Below are 6540 nucleotides of genomic sequence, written 5' to 3'. Positions count from 1 at the left end.
CAGTTAGGGGCTACGGAAACACTGTGGGCATTTCCCTCTTCAACTAGCATCAAATATGCATTAAATTTCTGTAAATGTGAGAAATACTATGTTTTGATCCTGAGCTCTGCAGTGGCTCTCAGTTTAGGAGAGTTAATGATTATCAGTACAGCAAGGTCTGCAGGGAGAGCTGGTGATACAATACCGCTGATCTTTATTTGCCTTTTTTCCCACTTTTTAATCGCTGCTGATAGATAAGAAATTTGCTGCAAATGCGTAAGCCACAAGCCAGGAAGCACCGTCAGGCTGTGATTGGGGCTCTAGATCACGCAATATCGTTTGTCCCTCTGATGAGGGAAACATTAACCCTTCAGATCAAGTTGCTCATTTGCACGTTCCCAATTTCACTTCCCTTAATCGTGCCCTGCTATTCACACCCTATCCATTTCCCTCCAGTAAATGCAGGAAGAAAGCCTCTAGAAGTTAAAAAAAATGAATGATTTTGCTTGATTTAAGTGAGCAAGGCTCTGCCAGAGGAGACGAGGTATTTTCTGGCTGGGCTTTGGAGCCCCACTGGGAGGTGAGATAAAGCCAGGGGGCTGGCAATGATCCCCCATAACACTGCCCTGTGTGTCCCAGCCCAGCACAACTCCACCAACTGGCTCCGAAACCAAGAAGGGTAAATTTTTACCAAAGAATAACAAATATGTTGGTGTTTTCCTTGAAAACCACGGCGGAGATGACACTCTGTTGTCCTGGCTGGGGTCAGCCGAGGTAGGGAGCTGACCTTGCCTCACTCCTGCCCAGCAAACACGGCAGGTGATCGCTCTCCTCATCCAATAACGTGGTAATGATGTTTGTTAGCATGCTGGAAAAGCAAAACCCTCCGTGTTGTCACCCTCCTGACAAACAAGCAACAGCCTTGGCTCCCAGCCTGGGATGCACGGGGGAAGCTGGTGGGTCACCTCTGCCGATGTCCTGTGACGTCCAGACCAACTGGGACCCACCATGGGACAGAGGGGTGATGTGTCCCCGAGCAAAGGGGACCCTGAACAAAAGGTGGGGGCTTTCTGGTTAAAAAATTCATGTTTCTGCTCCCTGGGACTGCTGAGGTGTGGACAGGATAGACGGGACCAGATCCTGCTCTCAAGGCGTGAACCCTGCCTGCAGCAGTTCCCCATAGGCCAGTGGGATGTTTATTTTATTTTATTTTCAGATGCTGAATGCTGTATTAAAGCAGAACTCATACACCAAGCCAATAACACCACCCAGACACAGAGCACGGCACCTCGTTGCTGCTCACACCACACCTGCTGCCTGGGCTGGCAGCTGCAGCGGGTGAAGGGCAGTGGCTTTTCCCCTCATTTCTGACCTAAAGATTTGCTCAGAAGTTCGATGGCGAAGGAGATTCCAAGGGTGAGGACAAGGTGAGGGCCATCTTATGACCATAACACCACCACCAGTCCCACACTAGACTTGTTCAGGGTATTGCAGACCGTTCACAGCAGCAGCCACCATCGGTGTGCCCCATAAAATGAGCTTATTCTTTCATTCAAGGGTTTTATGTTACAGGTGGTGGGACTCTACTGACATAAAGCCAGCAGAACAGCCACGCAGCAGCTCTAACCACCAACACAGCCACAGTGCTGTTGTCCCCACATGATTCGGGGCCAAAACCAGATCAAGCCCCAGCAAAAAACAAGGTGAGATGGGCTCAGATTGTCTACATCTACTCAGGATAAGAGCCCTAGTTTCCATGCTTGCACTTTACCCAGCATAAAGTGGTTCCTGCTCTGCTGTGTGCCTCCACTGAGCCTAGGGGTATAATTTTGGCCTTATCTTAGAGCAAAATCCTGCTGGCCCATTTTACTAGATGTTTCCCTTCAACCCCACTTTCAATAGAGCATTTATTCACAATGCTGGCGTCAACATAGGTATTATCAGTGTAAACCCATGATAAAGCCCAGTACTAATTCATTGAAGAACCTCTTTTTTTCTTTTTCTTTTTCTTTTTCGTTTTTTTTTTTTTTTTTTCAAGTTTTTTTCCCCTATGTTTTGGGTTTTGGCTTTGTTTTGTTTTTCACATACATGTCATGCTGCTGCTCCTCCCTAGTGCACATGCACTCTCACGGGCAGAAGGTTTTCCCATCCTTGTAACACATATCCCTGCCCTGAAGTGCTTCCAGCCCCAGCCTGGAGCAGGGACAAGCACAGTCCACTCCTGCCAGGTGTGTGGGAACACAACCAACACAACCACACTGCACCCCACCAGACCCAACGAGCCCCAGCCAGGTGCCTGCTCTACCACCCATGAACAGGTTGACCTCTCAGTATCCCCAAGGCTGAGAAAAAAAATGTTTTGGCAGGCTGGAGCTGGTCCTCGTGGCTCCAGATCATCATCACTGCTCTAGCTGGGGTATTTCCATGCAGAAATAGGATGGCAGACAGACGACATGGAGACCTCTGCCCAAGCCAAGCTGTCAAAATGCAAGCCAGGTCCTGTCGATAACTACGGAGTGGTGCCTGAATTAATATTCCCTGCTTTTCAGCAGAGCTTTTCCTTAATGCTTTCTAACACCTACAGCTGGCTCCCAACCACCTGCCCCTGACCTTGCCTCAGGGCAGACTCCAGCCCATGGGTTTTTCTCCTCGTATCATCCCTCCGAGGTGCTATGGAGAGGTGAACAAAATTCCCGTTGACTTGGGTGATGTGGAAAAAGGGGACTTGGCATTGCGAATCCAGGGTCGTGCCATCAGAGGTGCTGATGGGCTGTTGCAGACAGAGCCCAGAGAGCAGGTTAACCCGTCAGTGAAGGAAAGATTTCAGCCTAAACCATGCAGAAGGTATAAATAGCCAGATGCTGAAACAGAAGTCATCACCTGAACTTTTTGAAATACTGGCATGGGAAGAAAAAAAAAAAAAAAAAAAGAAAGAGAAAAAAGAAAAAGACGTCTCCATGGCACCTGCCCTCCACCTTGCTGCCCTCCAGGCTGAAATGATGCACCCTGGGCTGCCAGGATGTCCATGCCTAAATCAACCTCATAACCAGCCCAAATCCCCTGTAAAGGAGCATGCATCAACCCAAATCACCCGTAAAGCCGTACCCGCAGGTTTACAGCTGGCCGGGTACCCCGTCGGTGCCATTAACTCACGCCACACTGCTGCTGCCTGATGGATGCCAGCACTAACACCTCTCCCCCACAGGCTACCCACATTTGCCAGGGATCAGCAGTTGCCTTTCAGGGAAAGTTTAAAGTGCCTCAAAGCACCTTTATTACAAATTGGGCCAAGCCCAGCTCTTCCAAACTGGAAGGTGGGATGCACGATCTGCATATCTCCCCTCAGTGACCTGATGGCCCAATTCTGCTCGATGCTGCTTTTGTAGGATGCTACTTGATGATGCTTTTGTGGGATTTACTCCCCTCGTCTACACCCTGGATGGCCATCTACACCTCCTGGAGGACAAAACCTTCGGATGCAATGTTTCACAGGTTCCAAGGCATTTCACTGGGAGTTTCCCTGCCCCTGCCCTGCTCTGTGTCACGGTGGCACCGGTTACCCTGCAGCTGTAAGATGTGTATGGCAATTATTAGTAATTGTATTCACTTGCTCCATATAAAAATATCAGCACAGATGCATGAATGATTTGTGTAATGATATATTTGCTGTTATTAGGACCTAATATGTTATGCCTGTAATTACATACTGTGCCCCATATAATAGGCCTGGAATTGCTGTGTAAATTTTGGGTAATTATAGAAAACTATGCTACAAACAGGTCCCCCTAGACCAAGTTGAGCATTCACTACCAGGAAATAACCATTATTAAGGGCTCTGCAATAGACAAACCGATAGACCGAAAGCCAAAAGCTGTCTGAATATATAGCAGCAGTGATTGGGAAAAGAAAGAGCATGTGAGTATATTGGTGCAGGGGAACAAGAGAAGGATCAGCCCAGGTAGTGTTAGCCCTGGGGAATGTCTCTCCTAGCTCTGTTTTAGGTGGTGTTCTGGCAGAAATCCGAGGGATCCCTGGTGTAAGGCTGCGTTTTGCTTCAGCTCCAAGTTGCACAAGCTCGCTCAGATGCAACTGCTCCAAGTGATGTGGAAGCAGTGCTCGTCATTAGAAAAAAAAAAATAAAAAAAGAAAGAAAAAAAAAAGCAAGTTATAACACTGCATCTAGATTAAAAGTCTGCCAGAGGTCATTACAGCTTACTGCATAGTCAGGCTTTTCTAAATCGGCTGGAAACATTGACATTGATTAAAATTTATCCTCTCCTTCCCAGATGCAAGAGCTCTTCCAGATTTCAACACACTTCTTTTTTTGCAAAGCTGATACTTCCCCCTCCTCACTGCAGTATCTGCACATCTTCTGTTGAAAATCAATCGCAATAGCAGGGTCCCTCATGGGCTTCTTGCAGTCATGAGCCTTTCTCCCAAGAATGGGCTGGGGTGGGAAGAAATGAGATCAGCCATCTTTATGGCTGAGTGAACAGTTACAGGCTTTGAGGGCTTTCTCATGGCCGTGAGCCTCAGAACAACTTCTGATTATTTTAATTTCACTGCAGCCTTCCAGCTTCATCATCTACACTGCCAACTTCTATTAAGGTTCCATTAAAAGCCAATGAAACACAGGGCTTTTTACAATACCCTTGACAGAACAATTTCCCTTTCTGGATACAGTAAAAAATTTCAGCCAGAAATACATCTTTTTGGTAAAGAGAGAGACAATTTCAAGCCGATCAAAATATTTCATAAAATATTGTCAGACTGTCTGAGCCAGAAAAAACAACCTGGAAAAGGCTAATTTTCAAAGTAAAACATCAATTTTCCTTTACGCCTATCATAATTACATTTGTTTCCACTTGCTTATGAAAAGCCCTAGATATCAGACAATATTTCACTCTGTACCCAGCAAAGTGTTTTGTTCAGATCAAAATATTTTCTACGGCACTTCATTACGGATAGATGCTTGGTAATTGAATTTTCTTGTTATTAGTTGTACCTTTTGCTTCAAGGATCCTAACAGCTCTTTGCTTTAAGTTTAACTAAACTTAGCAACAGAGAGAAGGACAAAGCCTGCCCTCAGATATAATCAGCTGAATTCGAGCAAATCATGATTAAAACAAAATGTGTAGTAAAAGGTGAGGGCTGGGGGGAAGGATAAAATTTAACCCCAAGTTACACATAGAATAAGCTTGCCCAATACACTGTTGAAAAGTTTTAACCCACAATATGCCAATAACTAAAATCTGTGGCTTTTCACGTCAGTGTTGAAATACCAAGTCTAATTTGGGAACACCCACGCACGTGCTTGGGCCTCCTGAGGTTTATGGGACTTCTTGTAGCATCGAGTACAGGGAACCTCTTTGGTGACCAGTGACCCAGTATCAGGGATGGGTTTTGTGCAGTGAAGGATTGTGTGGCTTCAAATGTTGGGAAATAGTGGTGAAATTAAGTTCCTGCCCCTGCTAACAGGCCTCCTTCCTCAAATTTGGCACTTTGCTCTAAAAGAGATTACCAGGGCTGGCCCCCACCCCATGTACATAAGTGTACATAAAATGTGGGCTTTTGCAATGAAAATGAAGATGTCATTGCTCTATCCATTTTGATGGGTTATAATCATATTCAACTCATAAATTACTCCACGGATCACTCTGTTGGGCTGCCATGGGAGGGAAAGCAAGGGAAATTTGGGGGAAGAAGAAGCCCAAGAAGGCCAAAAACAAGACAAGCTGGCAAGACCCAAGGACTGGCTTGAGTCCCTGGTTGAAGAGCTGGCAGGGAACCAGCTGGACCACGGGAACCAGGGCACATGTGGGGAGAGCTGTGATGGAGCGAGATCCCCACCTCAATGCTAGGACGTGTGTTGGAGCAACCAGAGGGCTGGCACAAAGCACTGAGTAGGCTCCTTGCTAGAGAGATGTCTCTTCAGTGAGTTGTAGGGAGAGATCTTGCATAAAAATACTGTCTAATCATCATGAGACAGTCATAAGACAGGCTTGAGAGAGCTAAACGAAGATGAGAGATAAAAACCTTCCTTCTGAAACCTCTTAATTTACCAGTGCCTCGAAGCAGTTTATATGCATACACCACCTACGTGCTCCAGCGCTGCCCGGAGATTTACAGACTGCACATTTGTACGTGTCCCGTTCAAACTAATTGCCTTGACCTCCCATAAAACAGCAATAATCAACTATCAATAATACTTTGGGAACTGGAAAAAAAATTGGAAAGGAAAGCAAAATGCTCATTCTTAATAAAAACTGGTGCTGTCAGGAAATTGAACTTTCTGTTAGCGTTGGTTACAGGAGCCAAAAACATCGCTGCTGAATGTTTCTGGGGAGCATATGCTTTATGTAGCTGAAAGATACTCCTCTGCATCAGGCCTTTGTAATTGCACAGACATGGAAAATCAGGTAGAAATCGTAAAGACTTCCTTTTCCTCTGGTAGCTAATCAGCCCAGGATGCGTTTATGTACAAGCAGAGGGCTGTCTCCATCCCAGCCCCTCTCCTCCCGGATCCCCAGGACGCAGCCCAAGGTGCAGTTTGCTGACATT

This window comes from Aythya ferina, assembly GCF_964211825.1.
Source record: "Aythya ferina genome assembly, chromosome: 4".
Taxonomy (NCBI): domain Eukaryota; kingdom Metazoa; phylum Chordata; class Aves; order Anseriformes; family Anatidae; genus Aythya; species Aythya ferina.
The sequence above is the reverse complement of the archived record's forward strand: the minus strand, read 5'-3'. Positions refer to the sequence as shown.